This window comes from Suncus etruscus, chromosome 2, assembly GCF_024139225.1.
Source record: "Suncus etruscus isolate mSunEtr1 chromosome 2, mSunEtr1.pri.cur, whole genome shotgun sequence".
NCBI classification, from domain to species: domain Eukaryota; kingdom Metazoa; phylum Chordata; class Mammalia; order Eulipotyphla; family Soricidae; genus Suncus; species Suncus etruscus.
In genome coordinates this window covers 43,775,666-43,796,254 of record NC_064849.1, presented here as the reverse complement: position 1 = coordinate 43,796,254, position 20,589 = coordinate 43,775,666, and the positions used below count along the sequence as shown (strand labels likewise).

The 20,589-nt window shown below is 33.7% G+C and overlaps 1 pseudogene; it reads left to right on the top strand.

The window, feature by feature from the left end:
* The first annotated feature begins 371 nt into the window (after positions 1–371).
* LOC126001682 (40S ribosomal protein S4-like) lies at positions 372–1,130 on the top strand (annotated as a pseudogene).
* The last annotated feature ends 19,459 nt before the right edge of the window (positions 1,131–20,589 follow it).

Below are 20,589 nucleotides of genomic sequence, written 5' to 3'. Positions count from 1 at the left end.
AAAATAAAGTACAGGAGTGAGGTGAAATTAAATAAATTTGTATAAATTCTATGATTGAGATGATCTCAGAGAATCAAGAAATCATACCTTTTTTTTTCCAGGCCACACCGTTTGATGCTCAGGGGTTACTCCTGGCTAAATGCTCAGAAATTGCCCCTGGCTTGGGGGGACTATATGGGATGCCGGGGGATCGAACCGTGGTCCTTCTTTGGCTAGCGCTTGCAAGGCAGACACCTTACCTCTAGTGCCACCTCGCCGGCCCCTTATAGCTTTTGTGAGAAGATGACAGACACTGCCTAGAACCTACCTGGTGAGGACTCCTCCCAGAATTGCAAAAACCTTGAAAATAGTCCCTGGTCCATAAAATAGCCATGGTCAGTGGTCCCAAGAAGCATCTGAAATCTGTGGCAGTCCCAAAGTATTGGATACTGGATAAACTGATTGGGTTGTTTGCTCCTCCTCTGGGCCTCACAAACTTCAAGAGTGTCTTCCAGACATCATTTTCCCAAGAAACAAGCTGAAGTATACTGTGACAGAAGATGAGGTGAAAAAGATCTGCATACAGCATCTCATTAATATAGATGGCAAAGTCCACCCCAATGTAATCTACCCGCCGACTTTATGGATGTCATCAGCATTGATAAAACTGGAGAGAATTTCCCTCTGATCTATGACTCTAAGGGACACTTTTCTGTCCATTACATCAAACCTGACCTGAGGAGGTCAAGTACAAGGTATGCAAAGTGAGGAAGATCTTTGTAGGAATCAAAGGGATTTCTCACTTGGTGATACACGATGCTCAGACCATTTGCTATCCCGATCCTCTCATCAAGCTGAAGGACACCATTCAGACCATTCGATTTGGAGACTGGCACGATTATTGATTTCATCAAGTTTGACACTAGTAACCTGTGCATGGTGACCTGGGAAGAATTGGTGTGATCAACAACAGGGAGAGACATCCCAGTTCTTTTGATGTTGTCCATGTGAAAGATGCTGATGGCAATAGCTTTGCCAACTGCCTCTCCAATATTTTTGTGATTGATTTCTCTTTTCTAAACAAAGGCATCTGCTTCACCATTGCTGAAGAGAGAGACAAGAGACTGATTACCAAACAGAGCAGTGACTGAAATGTCTTCTGGGTTGCATATTGATCTATGGGAATGGTTTTGTTAAATAAAGTTAATACTGTGTTAAAATAGAAAGAAATAGCTTTTGGCTTAAGAAACCATGTGCAACTTAAATACACAGAATATTGGTTGTGGGGATGTTGCACTAATGAAGGAGGGTGTTCTTTTTATGACTGAAGCCCAACTACAATCATGTATGTAATCATGGTGCTTAAATCAAGAAAAATATAAAAATTAAAACTAAAGAAATTCTCAGCTCAAAAAATAAATATTCAAACACCATTTTATTATATTTCTACTGGAAGTATCTAAAGTCCTATGAAGAATTTCAAGGTAATTAAATATATCCAAATCCAGTTTCAGTTTCTCTCACTGGACTTTGATGTTGAAAGTCAATATTCAAATAAAGGTAACTTTCAATTCACCTTCTGAAGTCAGTACAAAAAGATGAGTTTTTCTTTAATAGTTAGTGACCTGTCTCCTTCCCCTTAGACATTTAAAGTTTGCAGACAATCAGCAGTGATAAAATATTTTTTGTTTTGTTTAATAAATCTGAGCAATTGGAAATCAAAGAGTAGAATAATTTTAAGGGAGGAATAGAAAAAGAAAGTACACCTGAAAAATAATTTTTCATGTATTTTTATAAAAATTATTTTATTTATTTATCTATTTATTATGTATTTATTTTTGGTTTTTAGATCACACTTGGCAGTGCTCAGGGGTTACTTCTGGCTCTGCACTCAGAAATCGCTCCTGGCAGGCTCTGGGGACCATATGGGATGCCAGAGATGGAACCCGGGTCTGCCCTAGATTGGCCATATGCAAGGGAAAATGCCCTACCACTGTGTTATCACTCTAATCCCAGCATTTTCATTTTCTGGCACAATTTTCACTACCAAAGTCTTTGGAAATGACTTGTTTTAGATATATAAGCCATCATCTTTCTCAGTTACTAGATTACAATTTCTTTCTTCTCTTAAAGTCTCATCACTCAAGCTCCCAAAATCTGGGTTTTATTTCATAATAAGATATACTTGGTTCAGCTTGAGCTTTAAGTATTGATTTCTGGATTGTTGTAAATATATTAAATTCAGTTGAGGAATTCTTAAAATAGTTGACTATGTTTCTTTTTTTGTTTGTTTTGTTTTGTTTTTGTTTTTGGGCATCACCCTGTGATGCTTAGGGATTATGTGCTCAGAAATAGCTTCTGGCTCAGGGGGCCATGCGGGACATTTGGAATATATCTCAGGTTGGTCCTGGGTCAGCTTTGTGCAAGGCAAATGCCCTACTGCTGGGATTTAACTTTGGCCTCAATAGTTGACTGTTTCATTTATCAACTGTAAAACCAATTTAGCTAGAAAAGCCATTTCCCTCTATGAACATGGTCACTAATAAGACAAGTGTGAGCAACAAAATTACTAGGTTCCATGTATGATTACTTGGGAAACTAATGACTGCTACACTTATTTAACATGGGATGAAATGTGCAAATTAAATATTATGCTAAATAATAATCATTTAATTTATTAAAGAATAAACTAATGATATTTTAAAGTTTCTCTGTCATTCATGTTTATATCAAACAATGTATATATCCCTTGGCATGTCAATTGATTCCGTATTTTATAAGAATAAGTTCTAACCACACTTATCTAAATTTTTTTCAAAATTGAACTTTTGAAAATAGAAAGGTTGCTAACAACTTGGGCTCTAAAATCAAACTTCCTAGACTAGAATTTTATCTTTATTGCTCAAAAGTTATCAGAACCTAATGATGTAAATAGTATTTTCCTCTATTGAGAGGATTAAATAAAAATATATGTAATATATTAACTAATGTGGACTATATTACCACTTTAATTTCAGTATATATCATATACACATATAAAATATGTGCATATATGTATTTGAAGTATGCATATTCTTATATAAAATAATATTTTAATGTTACCAAGATCAATTCCATACTTCATTTAAAATAATTTTAACCATCAGTACCAGACTTCAGAGTTAATTTATTGTTAGGTCCCTTTCCACTTATCTATCAGTCTTTAGACTTAGTTTGTCTCTCATCAATATTTGTTTAATGTTCTATATTAATCATCATTTTTATTTAAAGATGATTATAAAATGTCTAAGGTACTTTCACATTTTCTCTTCCATCTGTTTTAATATTGCTATCAACTTGCATCTTCAAATAATCCTTGTTGTGATGGATTTTTCAATCCACTTTGTTCATTCCAGATTTCCAATAAAGGTGTTAAATATATTTCTACACAGAAAACACAACATATATATCAAGTAGTTAAGCCTGATTTAATGAAAGAAGCATTAAAATGGGAAGCAAGCCTTAAACTTTATTATGCATGTTTTTTTTTTTTACTTTTTATGTGGATTTGAGAAATCCTCAAACAAAATACCTGTCACACAAACATAAAGACTTGATATTTGGGATAAATGAATGTTTTCCCAATGTATCTTACACCTTATTTTTTGAGGAATGATGTATTTTTATTTTGAATCATATAAAATATTAGAATGTTCAGAGAATAACACAGAAGGACACATACACATTCTTCAAAAGTAAATAAATATTAGGGAATGGGCTAAGCACAGGCTTCCATGGGAAGCCCTGTATCTGAACCCTGGTGACACATTATCTCTGAATATTGATTGTGGCCCTGTTCTCCCGCATCACACCCACATCACAGAAACTGGACCAAGCTCCAAACCAGCAGCAATAGCAAAGAAAAAACTTATTAATAATGCTTCTTTAACAAATAATAAAAAGCACACTACAGAAAATATTAAATAGACCTTTGCCTCTTCAAATATACAATGTGGGGGCTGGAGCAGTGGTGCTAGAGGTAAGGCATCTGCCTTGCGAGTGCCAGCCTAGGATGGACAGTATTTGATTCACCGGTGTCCCACATAGTCCCCCCAAGCCAGGAGCAATTTCTGAGCACATCCAGGAATAATCCCTGAGCATCAAATGGGTGTGCCCCGCCCAAAAAACAAATAAAATAAAATATACAATATGATTTTATTTCTTAAAAGATAATATCATGCTTTCAATTTTGAGATATATAACACATGTTCAAATTTTATGACTTTAGAAACTAAATATAGCATGTCTATTATTTTATAGTGTGTTTTTCATTCAACATTAAAGGTTTATAATTTGGGTTTATATAAGCACTAGTTTTTATTAATAGTCTTTTCTTGAATGTGTCCTAATTTATATCTATGTATATATAACTTTATCAATTGAGAGAGCAATTTTTACTTTTCAATGCTTAATTTCACTAAGTAAGCAGGCTTGCTTAGATTTAGCAGTACTTAAAAATAATAAAATTGGGATGATTTCTAATGAGTGAAAAATGTCAGTATAATCTCCAAATTCATCATTGCGTTAACACAGTGATTGAATTGCTCCATGTTTTGGGTAAACAGGTCACTTTCTCTCTTTGTCAAATCTTTGGGTATGTATCAAATGATTTTGTGATATAATTTAAGCAATTAAAAACATTTCTATCAAGTCACTTGAGACAATAATGTTGTAACATTTTAGTTGTTCTTTTAGGAGGTTTAATTCATCAATTTAGTGTAAGTTATAATTAATAACACTATTATATATTTTAAATTCTAAGAGAGCTGATTTTTAAAGTTCTTATCACAAGAAAAATATTGAGACTGGTAAGAGAATATATACTTATGGTTGATGATTTGGGCTGAATGTGGTCTAAAAACAAATTTAAAATGGATTCCTATATATTCTCTTAGTTTCAACACATTTTTAAAATTTGAATTTATTCTATTTAAAGAGCATATATTACATAGTTGATTGTTATCATTTAGTTTTAGATAAGTGAGACAAAATGATATAAAAGAATAAAGGATGAAAATAGAAAGAATAAAATTACAGTGACAATCAAATTTGTGACAATTATAACTCTACTGAATTTTATTTTCAGGAGTTTTCTGTAAGCTTTTTGTTGCTAGCTGTCTTTTCTTTTATTCATTTGTTTCTGAACATTAATTGACTTCAGCTACATATTGGCATCTAAATTGGTGTATTTCTATGGGAACAACAGTATTAAAAAATGAATGATGTTGTTGCACAGATGCAAATGCAGTAATGTGGTTCAGGAACTCAAAGCACTATAATTGATATTCCAGCGCTTGTGGGCATGTTTTTAGTTGTCATGTCTCCCAGAAGTACGAAAAGGTAAGAGAGAGATGTGAACATTGACTTCAAAAAATGTTCTGATGATATCAGCCCGAATACCAACATATCTGGAGTTTGTATTAGATCGTTGTCTCTGCAGAGAATCACAGAGGAGTTGTGAGGCAGGGCCACGGGCAAAACAGAAATTATGGGTGATTGATATGGGTGCAGGGCAGGGGTTTGGCCTGTCCTCGCCCCCCAAATTTGCCAGATTTCAGCTGCATGGCTTGTTTACCCGTGATTTTTCACTGCTTGGTTTATATCTCTTGTGGGGGGGCACACAGCTGATGGTATTCAAGGCTTATTCTGGGTTTAGCTCTCAAAATTTACTCTTAGGGGCCTGAGCGATAGCACAGTAGTAGGGTATTTGCCTTCCACGGCTGATGCAGGATGGACCTGGTTCGATCTCCGGAGTCCCATATGGTCCCCCAAGCCAAGAGTGATTTCTGAGAGCATAGCCAGGAGTAGCTCCTGAGCATCACCGGGTGTGACCCAAAAACCAAAACCAAAAATAAATAAATGAAAAGAAATGAAATTATTCCTGACAGACTTTAGGACTAGATAGTTTGCCACGGATCCAACCTGGGATGGCCATATGTAAGGCAAACACCCTACCTATTGTGCTTTCACACAGCCCCCAATTCATCTCTTTCTAGAACAGAGTGAGCAGGTCTGGTGTGGACATGATGTCTGCATTTATGTTAGTTACTACGTTATTTTTAACACATTCAAGAATTTTTTTCATCAATCAACACACATTAAAAATGTTAGCAAGTATTTAAGTTTCTAAAGTTGTTATGGTGAAAAGAGAAATTACTAGCTTTCTTAAATATCAGATATTATATCCCGTTTATGTAGCATTTACTGGTTACATGGTTGAAGTAATAAATTAACATCTATTCCTTTCTTTAGCTTTATTGCATGGAATTAGCATAACCAATGAATTATAGATGGTGGAATGGACCACACCCAGGTATGTGTAGAGCTATTTATGGCTCTGCAATCCCCTCTTGGACATGTTCAGGGCACAATATGTGGAGCCTGAAATCTAATCCAGGTCAGCCACATGAAAGGCAGGAATATATTTTTACATTGCGTTGCATTCTTATTATATGTCTGATTTATTTTTGTTTGTTTGTTCGTTTGTTTGTTTTTGGGCCACACCCAGTGATGCTCAGAGGTTACTCCTGGCAAAGCGCTCAGAAACCGCTTTTGGCATGGAGGATCATATGGGATGCCTGGGAACGAACCAAGGTCACCCCTGGGTCAGCCACGTGTAAGGCAAATGCCCTACCACTGCACCACTGCTCTAGTCTCTGATTTACTCTTTTATATGGAACTATTGAACAAAAATGTTTCTATTTTTTTTTGACATTTTAAATTGCTTTATTTAAAGACCATAATACAGGTTGTTCACAATACAGTCAGGAGTATTTTTTTACAGTTGCAAAGTATGCATGATTGAATTTCAGTTATACAATGCACAACACCATTCACCAGTGTATGTTTTCTGCCACCACTTTCCCTAATTTCCTCCTGCCCTGCTGCATCTGAGTGAGATATTTTCTTTTCTCTCTGTATAAGTATATATACACACACATATATATACATATATATGTGTATGTACATATATTTTTTTCTTTTCCTTTTTTTTATAATAGCTTATTTTTATTGAAGATCAGAAGTTAATATACGGTTAACATTATTTCTGCACACAACTTTCCAACAGTACCCCCATGGCCTGAGTGCTTCCAACCTTCACAGTAGCCCAAGGGCCCCTTTCATAATAGCTCAATCCAGGGCCTATTTTAGTAACATAGGATTGAAACATAAACCAATCAGATTTGTACAAGTACAACAATTTTAACCAATGGGAGCATAAACACATTTTGATGGCGGGAAGGATAAAGAGGAACCTGGCATGATGGGGGGAGGGGAAGCAAATTCTTAAACAAATAGCTAAATGATATTTACGCAAATACAATTATTTGTTTAGCCTATTTTCCATTTAGATCTATCTTTTGTGCAAGCAATAAGGATCATAATTTAAACTTTACAAAAACATATCAATAACTACATACTTGAGAGCAGTTACAAAACCAGGTTCCATGGAAAGGTTAAGGCATCTGGTTAAGCCAGATTCTTTGTGCTGAGCTAAATTTATTTGCAGAGTTTTCTGTTGGTTCGGGGCTATGCAAACTTTTGTGGCTTGAATCAGACAGGCGGTGGAAAATTCATTCAGAGTTCCTTTGATATGTGGGGTGCTCGATCTCCCACATCTCCCCCTGTTTAGTATACAATATAGAAGGGACAGACGTGCCTCGGTGGACTGGCCACACTGGATGAAGAGGTGTGGGGCTTCCAGTCACCGCATCTGCTACCCTTGATTCAGTCGTTTCCAAAGCTTGGCAAGGCACAGATTGAGGTCTATGCGCCAGCTCCTCGATAACTTCAAACTTAAGTGGCAGAGAGTTGGCAGGAGGGGAGATGTCAGGTGTCAGCTGATCTTCTGAGGTGCATAGTTGTTGGTACCGAACCTTTGAGTCCTTTCTGGTTGTTTCATCCACATGATTCTTTACGAAGGTGGTGAGTTTGCGAAAAGCCCAAGGACCAAAGGAAACTAGCAACATAAAGCCAATGAAGGGCCCCAAAAAGGCTGGGAGCACTGTTGTTATCCATGGAGTGGTAGAAAACCAATTTTTGTACCAGCTCTCACTCTGCTCTATATCTTTTTGTCTTTTTACTAAATTATCCTCTATGTGTTGAATGCTATCTCTAGCTAAGCCGAATTTATTTTAAAAAGCAACATTTTACTCTAAGGATGACACAAATTCCCCCCTCCCTCAAAAAAATGTTAATTTTGAACCACGGCGGTTATTCTGCACTCTTTGCTAGGAAATCAACAGTAGTGTAAACTTCTTTAAGTTTGTAAACATTTTTAGCCACAGTTATAAGGCATTAGCAGATTCTAGAGTATGAACCAATGAATAAATATTTGTGCTTACACCAATAACACCTAGGCCTTTTAATAAGGCTAGGGTGATGGCAGTGTTTGATTTTTGTACTGCAGCGGGGAGAGACACAAGATTATATTTAAGAGGTAATAAGGCAATTTTTGATCTAACAGTCAATTTAGGCATTAAAACAACCAAAACACAGTGGTACTAGGACTAAAGAAACAAATGTAAAACAATGGGGGAGATAAACTAGTGAAACAGGCAAAAAAAAAACGTTAAATTGGGGGCAATCATGAACTGAAAGGAAAAATCAACAACAAGAATTTGATTACAATTTTTTCAGATTATTAAAATTTGCGGCAGGGAGGTCTTGGAAGAGTTCTTGCAATGGGGATACTTTTGGAGCTAGGCCCAGTTTCAAGGAACAGTCCGCGTTAGGGAGAGTTAGTAGGGAGGGCCTCGCAGCATGAGTCCACAGTGGAGTTGGCTGTCTTTTCTTTCAGGAGACAAGGTGTGGGTTTATCTGGGTGTCCCCTCACCTGGGTGTAGAGTACTGGTTCGTTGAGTAGGAGGTCGATCTTGATGCCTAATAGAATAAGGACTGAGGGTGAAAAATTTTAATATGGTGGAAAATCTGGATGGGATTGAGGGGTAAAGGGATAGTTGGATTTCTGGAGGGGAGAAAGGGGAAGTTATATGGGAAGGGTATGAAGGAAGAGAAAAAAGAAAATACCTTAGAGAGAAAAGGGGAAGAGAAAGAGAAAAAAGTAATAAGCAGAATAGAGAGGAAAAAAAAGAAAAAAAGAAAAGAAAAGAAAAGTAGTAAGAAGAGAGGAGAGACTAACAAGGGAATGCTGGTTTAATTAAAAGTGTTAGAAGAATCGAGCCTGTGGTTTAAGTCTGTACATCTCAGGTACTGCTTCGATGATCTGAATGATCACGTGCTTCAATTCCTAAATGGAGGTATTACCTAGAGATAAAGTGTATGTTAAAGAGTTTACTCGTGGCCATCTCGTAGTGCATGCAAGGTATGGTATCCCGTGTGGTATCCCGAATTGCCACCTTAGTTTGTCCGCCCTTTGTATCCAAGGGCGCCTGTGGACAGAAAAGCTGAGAGGTTATTTAAAATATAGTAAGATAAAGGCATTAAAAGGTAGTGTTATGGTATGTTGCCATTGCAGTCCATGATTTCCCTTGGTGTTCTATACTTCTGTTCCTGTATACGAACTCCAAGGGATTATTGTGGGCCTTTGTTGTAGAAGTCTGATTACCTACCTGTTCTCTCTATGCTGCCATTTCTGTTGTTATTGTTTTCTTTATGGCATATTCTGTAATCAAAATTTTGCATTATTCCTTTTTCATGTATTTTGGACATTGCTCCCACATATATGTTGACTATTACAGTGTTCGGAGTTTCTACCATGTTAAACCCTGTTATTTGATTGTTAAGTATTAGTTGTGTATAAAATGTGTTCTAGGTGTTTCAGAATAGTGCTACCATTCTGTATTTTTCTTTTGTCTTCTGACTTAGTTCGTTTAACATAACATGATCTAGGTCCATCCACGTTTCTGCAAAGTCTGTGATTGTATCATTTCTAACTGCCATGTAATATTCCATTGTATATATATACCATATCTTAATGATCCATTCATCTGTTGTTGGACATCGAGGTTGGTTCCAAGATTTGGCTATTATACTGATTGCTGCAATAAATAGTGGGGTGCATACGTATTTTGGAATGAATGTCCTTCCATCTTGGGGGTATATGCCTAGGAGAGCAATTGCTGGGTCAAATGGCAGCTCAATTCTGAGTTCTTTGAGCACTCTCCAGACTTTTCTCCATAGATGTTGGACTAGGGGGCATTCCCACCAGCAGTGGATGAGAGTTCCTTTCATACCACATCCTCGCCAACAAAAGTTGTTTCCATTATTTTTGATGTGAGCCAACCTCACTGGTGTGAGGTGGTATCTCATTGTTGTCTTGATTTGGATCTCCCTGATGATGAGTGAAGGTGAGCATGTATTCATGTGTTTGTTGGCCATCCTTCTGTCTTCCTCAGAGAAGTGTCTATTCATTTCATCTCCCCATTTTTTATGGCTTTATTTATTTATAGTCAAAATGACTATCTTACCCTTCTGTCTTCCTCAGACAAGTGTCTATTCATTTCATCTCCCCATTTTTTATGGCTTTATTTATTTATAGTCAAAATGACTATCTTACCCAAACTGCTATATAGATTTAATGCAATCCCTATCCAAATCCAGGCACAATTCTTTAAAGAAATAGAACAATCAATTACAAAATTCATCTGGAACCACAAAAGACCCAGGTTAGCCAAACACATACTGAAAAATGAGAAGTTGGGAGGCATCTCCTTACCTAACTTGAAACTATACTATAATGCCATAGTAATTAAAACAGCATGGTACTGGAACAGAGACAGGACCTCAGACCAGTGGATCAGAACAGAATTCCCAGACATAAACCCTCAGATATACAGCCAACTAATATTTGATAAAAGAGGCAAGAATATGAAATGGAACAAAGAAAGCCTATTCAACAAATGGTGTTGGTACAACTGGAAACTCACATGTACGAAAGTGAAAATTGACCCATATCTCTCTCCTTATACAAAAGTCAACTCAAAATGGATCAAAGACCTGGAAATTAGACCTGAATCTATAAAGTTTATCGAGAATAAAATAGGCAGAACACTCGAAGACCTTTATATCAAAAGGGTCTTTGAGAATGGAGCACCAATGGCAAGAACGTTAGCATCAAATATAAACAAATGGGACTACATCAAACTAAAAAGCTTCTGCATGGCAAAAGAAACACTACTTAATGCAAGAAGACAGCTAACAGAATGGGAAAAAATCTTTTCACTTGATATATCAGATAAAGGGCTGATATCTAGAACATACAAAGCGCTCAGAAAGCTGAGCCCCTCAAAACCAAAAATGTTTTAAAAAAACCATTAGCTGCAGGCCAGAGCAATAGTTACAGCAAGTAGCTTACCTGTGTTAAGCACAAGAGTAAGCAGAATGAATCTAACCCAGGTTGAAAAGAAGGAAGGAAGGAAGGAAGGAAGGAAGGAAGGAAGGAAGGAAGGAAGGAAGGAAGGAAGGAAGGAAGGAAGGAAGGAAGGAAGGAAGGAAGAAAAGTTTTGCTGAAAAACATTCTTTTTCTGTTTTGTTTTTGGCCACACCCAGTAGCACTCAGGAGTTACTCCTGGCTCTGCACTCAGAAATCACTCCTGGCAGACTTTGAGGTCTAGATGGATTCCAGTGATCGAACCCAGGTCTATCCTGGGTCAGCTGCATGCAAGGCAAACATCCTACCACTGTTCTACCATTCTGACCCCTGAAAACATTCTAACTGTTAAAAATATTTAGAGGCTAGAAAGACAGTAGAATAAGTTTGATCCCTGGCATACTATATGATCCCCTAAGTATTGCCAGAGTAACTTTGAGTGCAGAGCCAAGAGGTTCCCTGAGTACTGCTGGATGTGACCCCCAAACTGAAACATATAATACTTGAATGACTTGGATATATCTTCACCTATTTTATGTAAAAACATATGTCTGGTTATATAAAAAAATCCTTTTTGTAAAATTATGTGTTTTGTTTACCCATATTACACATACCAACTAATTCTTAAGATGGAACAAAACATTAGAATTAAAATAGTGTTAAAGAAAATGATTCCACATTTGGAAAAATAGGCAAGTTTTTGTTTGTTTAGTTTGGCAGACATAACCACCAGTACTCAGGGGTTAATGTTGACTCAGGGCTTAATTCTGGTGGGTTTGTGGTACCGTATGGGATGAGGAGATTGAACAAGGAAAACACCCAGCCCACTGTACTATCACTTCAAATATTGAAAATATGTTTTCTTGAAAAACCATATATTATTCAAATAATCTAGCTAATTTTTCCAATTAATGTATGACTTATGATCCAGAGGTGCATTCCTTTGTTTAAGTTATTATTTGTAATTTGAACTTGGAGTTAAAACTCCATGGTAACATGTGGGCTTTTTTACAGTAGCAAAACACATTATTTCTGGTCTAAAATCTATAGTTTATTATTTGTAATATATAAAATAATTCTGTAACAAAAGAAGAAATATGAAAGCCAAGAAGTTTTATTACCAACATTATGTATATGCTCTTACAGGTCCACTGAAGTTCTGAGGTAGAAAATACAATAAGGTCAAAACTAAGGAACATAGTAATCAAACATTATTTCTGTATCTTATACTTTTTAAGAAAAAAGGACGTAAAGAAAGATGCAGGGACTCATTAACCAATTTGTCCTTTTAGGGTTCTAGATAGACAGTCCTTATGATATTCTCAAGTTGCAGTCAGCTCAAAGTTATCAGTTTTAAACTGCAGCCACTTAGTTCATAATTTTACAGATCAGTAGACTTGCTCAGGCTCACGATAGCAGTACTTCTCATCTCAGTTCCTAAGATCAAGCTACTGGAGACTGTTCAAAGTGATCTAGGCTAGAAGGGCTCATCTTTAAAACACTTGCTATAGCAGCCTTTCATCCACCATACAGCCTGATCCCTGATTCCTGATCCCGTTCTTGGTGCTTCATTTCTCACTTTATCCATCTGAATTCAAAGCAAGTCACAAGGTCATAACAGGATACATTACCACCTTTTATCAGGAGGGGCTCCAAAGTCGCATGAAAACAAGACAAAAGCATTTCTGCAATCTCAGCTTTCAGTTATTCTCAGTATAGCATTAATATCACATCCATAGACCTACAACAAACGTTAGGCAGCCAATATTTTTGCATACATTTATGATGTCTATGGATATATTTTAAATTGCAAAAAGAGTTCATATAAATGATATTAGACTACAAATTGTAGATATCTGTTGGTATATTTGATTCTTTTATTGTGACTATAGGTATAAAAATCTATAAATTCTTCTTGATTAGAATCTAACATTCACTGAATTGAAATATGTAAATGGGAAATATATAAATAGTATTTACCATATTTATGAGTTTCAGGTCTTTGAGGATTTCATTATTACAGAAACTGCTATAATCAGCATTTCTACAGATATCTTTATTTTTCATCCTAACAGAAGTGTTTTCAAATCATATCATTGGAGTTCAGGTTGAAAATTGATTACTTTCAATTTTATTAGATAAATTTCAATATAAATTTATAGAAAAATGAGATCACTTTGCAACCTTACAAAAGTCTGGGAGTTTCAGTTACCCAATATCTTGACAGATACTTGATGATGCTAATATAAATTGATATATAAAATACTATTTCTTTACTAAAATAATAAATTTTGATCTTTTACTTATATATAATCTCATACATTCTAGCATTTATATACAAGGTATTTGACAACCTTTCTGACATACAGGATAGTAGTGTCTACTACGACTAATTCTCTTTGAGAAATGTGTATGAGCTTCTATCCACCTTGAGCTGTATCTCATGTTTTCTTTCATTATTATTCCTTTCAACCACAGTTTTGCCTGAAATCTATGGTTACTTTGAATTTATTGGACATGAATAAATTCTTCAAGATTAACTCAGCTTTACTTAGTTATCTTCCTATTCATTTTATTTTTCTAAAAGTACAAACCCACTAGGTATCTTTCTCCACTATAATTTTCCAGGAAAAAAACTGAATTAGCAATAGAATGAACTATTTAAATTACATTAGATCTGAATGTTAGTCTAAGTCTTAAAATTTCTTATATTTGGACCAAGGAGATAGCTCAGAAGTCTGCATTTGCTTGCATATTGGTGCCTGAAGTTCTATTCCCAATTATCTATTCCCAGAGCACATCTTGGAGTAGCTGCTTCCCAAAATTGACATATAGGAATGTATTTAATTGTTTTAAAATGTATATTTCCAATGTCAGAGATCACGCTCAGGTCTCATGCAATAAGGCATAATTTTTTTATCACTAAAACTCATACTTGAATCTGTTTAACTTAGTCACTTAATATTGAAATCACTTTATATATATATGTATGCATATATAGTATATATCTGAAAGGAAAAAGTTAACTGAACCACAATATTAAAAACTGAACATATACCACAAATTGTTTTATTAGTCATAGATCAACAATTTTAAGTTGAAATTTTTGTTTCCATGATTTTTATATATTAGATTTTCTATGCTATCTTAAAGTTATTCTATATAGTTATTCTGATTAGAATAGGCATGAAAATAGCACATAATATTTTTTATTTTTAAATTATATTGTAATTTTTAAAGTGGGATATAAAGGTATAAGAAAAAAGATCATGAATATATGCTACTACTTGAAATTCTTAAATAGAGCAGAAAATTTCATATAAATTAACTTTTTAAGGCATTGTAAAAATTAAAAAATAAAATAAAGTCACATTTACTTCTTATATAAGATATATATTCTTTTAACTAAGAAATAGCATTTCATAAAAATAAAATTCATATATTACTATGTGAGAGCAAGTCTAAAAATAAATAATCATAATTTTTATGTATATGAAAAAAGTCCTCTTCACTATTTTAAATATGTATAAATATGTTCATATTTAAACAGGTTTAACTGTAAAAGCAAAAAGTTTTTAAGAACATCGATTATTATTTACAATATGATTCAAGTCATGGTTAGATGACTGACCTAGAATAGACACTGAATATTCAGCATATAATTATTATAATGTTTGTATAGCTTTATAATACAATCATATCTTTGTTATGTTTTTTTTTTTTTTTGGTTTTTGGGCCACACCCTGGTGATGCTCAGGGGTTACTCCTGGCTATGCTCTCAGAAATTTCTCCTGGCTTGGGAGACCTTATGGGACTCTGGGGGATTGAACCGCCATGGGATTGAACCATAGTCTGTCCCAGGTTATCACTTACAAGGCACATGCCTTACCGCAAGCACCACTGCTCTGGCACCATTCATATCATTTTATAAATATAAACTAATTGACATAACTTTGCTTATGCCTAAGTAAAACTTACATATCATAAAATAAATATCTCTTAATGGTTAGAAAATTTATATTTGTGTAAATGTACAAGTATATGTATACATGCATATGTACACATGAATGTATACAGACTGCATGATAGAAAGAATAAAACACAGGAAATAAAATATCTGAATCTAAGTATTATATTTATAAATTTAACAATAAATAAGGTTAAAAAGTTTGGAGTCTTCATTATATAGTACAGTGTATTAGAACTAGAATTCAAACAAGCATTTCAGAAAGGCATATCATATACAATCTAGAGTTATTTCAATAATATAAATATGTTAATACTATTATTTTAGATAAGCCATGTTTTCTTTTCTATTATTCTTTATAGCTTTTATAATATAAATACAATTTTGGTTTATATTTTTCTATTTGTTTTTTTAATTTTATTGTTAAATAAATTTTATTTTCTTGTTATTTTCCAGTTTTTTATGTTCTTTAACTGTCAGAGTAGTTTCAAGACATTTTTTCCTTTTGCTTTATTCTGGTTTGCTAAAGTTCTAAAGTCAGCAAGATAACTCCAACTTTGCATTTTTATCAGTTTTATCAGTTTTCTTCCCAAGTGTGTTTCCCTGTGGTTGGCTTTTATTGGCACCAATGTGGATTATTACATTGAAATTTACATGAAAAATATCAGAAATGCTATTTTCTAGGAGTCTCTCTGGAAAAAAATGTTAAAGATAACACAGCCATATTTCTAAAATATCCATTTAGTTATAAGGAAATTGTTTCAGTAGTTTCAATTGATTTATAAGGTCTATGAATTTATTGACAGACCTCAGTATAAGTTTTATGATTACAAATAAATGATATTTATCAGAAGGTCTTAAAAGCAAAACCTAAAACAACAATATTAATGAAGCTTATTTTTCAAGTTTTAAGATGTACAATTGGGTGTGAAAGAGTAAAGATGGTCACAAATTGTTTTTCTTCTAAAAAGAGGTAAAATATTATTTCCAATATTTATTAAAATTTTTAAGAAATTTTAGTCACACCTGGCAGTCTGTGCTCAGGGGCTCCTATCAACTCTGTCCTTGGCAGTGCTTAGGGGATAATGGATTCAGATCATGGTTTCAGAGGATCAATCCTGAGCTTACAGCATGAAAATATATATGTTCTATTCCTCAAACCATATCTTTGGCATTTTTATAAGTCCTAGAATGGCCTTCATCATTTTTTGGTCAATACAATAAGAAGCTAAAGCTTTCAGAGTTCAATTATTATATGACATGAATTATTTTTGTCACCTTGGATACTTACTGGGGTTAGAAAAACGACACTACCACTATGTCAAAACTGGCTGTCCAGAGATCATGATAAAACCTATTTTTAATAGATTTTTATTTGAAGCAACCTCAGGGAAACAGAGGCATTCTAGCTCCAGAGGTAGAGCAGATTAGACATCAGTCAGACACATAAGTTGTGTAAAGCTTTATTGAACTTTAGCAATAGTATTTAAAAATTGCAAGTTGAAAAGGTGACAAGGATCTCAACTATAAAATGAGATCTTATGCAAACTTTTATGACAAAGGTCGTCTTGAACACTACTATTTCCTTTTCAGAAGGCACAAAGATATTTAAGAAATCCTTGGAGAATTGTGGGCAAGTTTTACACATGTAATTGAAAAGAAACAGAAAATGAGTGAGTATATAATTATTACTTTCGACTGAGCTTAAAGCCAACAGTTATTAATTCATGATGTCAAGTATAATTTCTTTATGAAACTTTGACAAGCAATTAAAATGTATTTTCAGCATGATTTCTATCGTTTGTTTCTAATATGTATATAAAGTGAAGTTTATCACTAAAATGTTCTTCTAAATAAATATTGCACTGTAAAGGTATGATAATAATAGGATTAAACAAAATATATGAGTAATTACCCATTTAAAATATTAAAGGCCAGGAATATGGAGTACCTATTTTGTATATGTGAAGCCCTGAGTCCAAGTCATGTGTGGATACACATATATTTATGGCATAAATATATACATACATCAATCATTAAGTATAGGTATATTAAACCAACAGTTCATAGCTATATATTTAGACAAAAAAGCAATATTCCATCAGTGAGAATCAAGTGTCATTATTGGCTATTCCATTACTGGTATTTAATGTATTAACATAATATATGAAGTGGGTGATATTGTATCTTATATTATTGAAATTAAAATTAAATTAAAATTAAAAAGTTTTGCATGTGGACATGTTTTTATGCAGAGGCTTTGAACACATTATTGATGTCTGTGTCACTAAAAGTTAATGACTGAGATCATTTTTGTTACTTGTTAATTCATTCATTTATAAGCTCTGCTATAATCTGGAAAAAATACCATCAAAGTCAGAGGCAATTAGCAATTGTTCAACACCCTTACTTTGAAATCAGGATGTTACTTTTCAAAATGTAACTATTTATTTCTGAATTCAACTATATTCACAGTCTTATTTTAGGAAACATTGGTAGGAAGAAATATATCTGACATTTTGTTTAGTGTGAATGTAAACTGAAAAATAGTGAATGCAATCTACTCACAGGATTGTCTTTTCAGAGTACTATGTGAAGGTATATACAGTATATACAGTCACTGATATTTTCAGTGAAGTGAAATAGTTTTATGTAATTTCTGAATGAGAATAGAGTTTAAAGAATTGGGACCTGAAGATAGTAGTAGAGTGGGTAAGCGGTTTGCCTTGCATGTAGTCAAATAGGTTTGATCCTTGTAACTTTATAAACTGCCCCGGGGCATGCCAAGAATTATTCCTTAGTGCAGTAAGCCCTAAGTACAACAGATAAGCTCAAAAGCCAGAAATAATTAAAATTAAAATTGTGATAGTATTTGAGTTCAGCTGGCATACATGTGCCTCAGTGATATTTTCAGACTTGTAGAAAACTTAAATTCTTCATAGCAAAACTTATAATTTGTTTTGCTAAATTTGTGAGAACTTTAAAGATAAGTTTAAGACTATTAGATAACCCACTTGATTTTTTTAAATTTTTTTCTTTATTTAAACATCTTGATTACAAATATGATTGTGATAAGGTTTGAGTCATGTAAAGAACACCCCCCTTCGCCAGTGCAACATTCCCACCACCAATGTCCCAAATCACCCTCCATCCAACCCCACCCCTACCTGTACTATAGACAGGCTTTCCAGTTCTCTCATTCATTCACATGATTATGGTAGTTCTCAGTGTAGTTATTTCTATAACTGCACTCACCACTCTTTGTGGTGAGCTTCATGAAGAGAGTTGGAGATATTTTAATATATATGTATATAATCAAGTCTGAAGAGCAAAGACAAATACATGACTGCAATTGGACTGTGATTTTTTTCCCGATACCTTATTGTACACTTTTAAAATTATACTTGAGTTTTATTTAATAAAGCATTAAATTTTTACTTTCCAGGGCAAATTCTTTAAAACTGTAATATGTGCAAAAAAAGAAAAAAAAAGAAATGGTCTTTATATGTGTAACTAAGTTTCTTTCAGTGGGCAAAATTATTATCATTAGGTTCTTTAAAAACACTCATGATATCCATAACTATAATGTAAGCTCCAAATGTTAATATTGAATTATTGAAACTTAGTTTTTTAGTTTAATAGAAGAATATACAAAATGAATCATAGCTGGTATGGACATATATGGTTATGTAACATTAAGTACATGTATACCTGTGAGGTATAGTTTTATCCTATTCATTTTTGAATACTGAATAATAGTATTGTTAATTTTAAGAGTTATGTTACTTAAAATAGATTTATTCCTTCTTATACTCTCTATCAAATACCTAATAAATGTTTATTGAATACTAAATATTTAAAAATCATTCTTCTCTAAGTCTTACTTATAAAATCATGATGATGGGAGCCCATAAAGTGTTCTCTCATGGCATTGCTGATTTTGAAGAAATTTTTAGTGAAGTAAAATAATTTTACTTAAAGAAATTTATTTAGATTAATGAGTAAGGAGAAAGAAAGAGAAATTTGTGTTTGAAAGTTAGGCATGTTTAGAATGGAGGAGTACACATCATACTTTGAAAGGCTGATGAACCTCCAAGATAAAGAATTCACCTTCTATGGCTTAAAAAGCTGGTTTTATAAAACTTCTTTCAAATGGCCTTGTCTTATGGTTATCTACATGTAGAAAAGTTAATGTCAGGTTGACTTAGGGAAAAAGTCTTGGACTGTCAATCCTTTATAGTCTTATCATGACCTTTAGAGTCTCTTGATTCTTCTATTCTTCTGAGATAATCTACCTTCTCTGGATGGACCCTCTTAGTTTCTGCCTGTGGTGGTGACCTATTTCTTGATCTCCAAAAAAGGTCAATATTTACATCTCAAAGGGAGCTGGTCCTCATGTGTGTGGGCTACTTCAGAGAGACCATTTCTTCTTATATTCTTAGTATTATTTCCTAAAAAAAAAAAAAAAACCTCATTACCAGAGCCTGAGACAGCAGAACACTAAGGCTTTAGAGGTCATACAGAGTATAGATATTAATCATAGTATTATAGGAATTGAAGTAAGGGTTGATATAACTTTATTAGCTCTTATGTGTGTGGAGATTGAATGAGAAAATTTAAGTAGTATTTTCATTTTAAAAAACTTTCATAGTTAAACAGTGAGAATTGAAAAATTTACACTATTTCTTCTTGTGAAAGTAACTACATTTATACGATGATGACAAGAGATTAGAGACAATACCATCGTAGTAATATAGAAAAAAAATTACTGTCATAAATATAAGATAATATTTATAATAATCACAGAAGTAATTATTGTGCTATTAATTTTAAGGTCATTTAGACAATTGTCCTTTTGATTTGGAAGCACATATAATTCAGCAACCATTTATCATTTAATTATCAATTTTTTACAAGAGAAAATAATATAATACAGCTACAATTTGTTCATGTATCATTTTGCTTATGTATTTTTAATAAACTCAGTGCAGAAAATTAAGTAATGAATGTTTGTGAATATTAAATTATTTATATGGTTGTGCTCATAAGCCTATATGCAGTGCTGGCTTTTGAAGCATGGTAGACAAATTGAAAGACAAGTGCCTTAACCAGTTTACTTATCTCTTTGGCCTATGAACTTGGGCCTTCATTAGAATAGCTATAAAATCAGGATTGACTAAACATTACAACTGTATGAAACATAAAAGATTTGTGTAGTAGAAGAACCTCTAGAACAGAGATGTGAATATTGACATTTTCAATAACCCTGTTA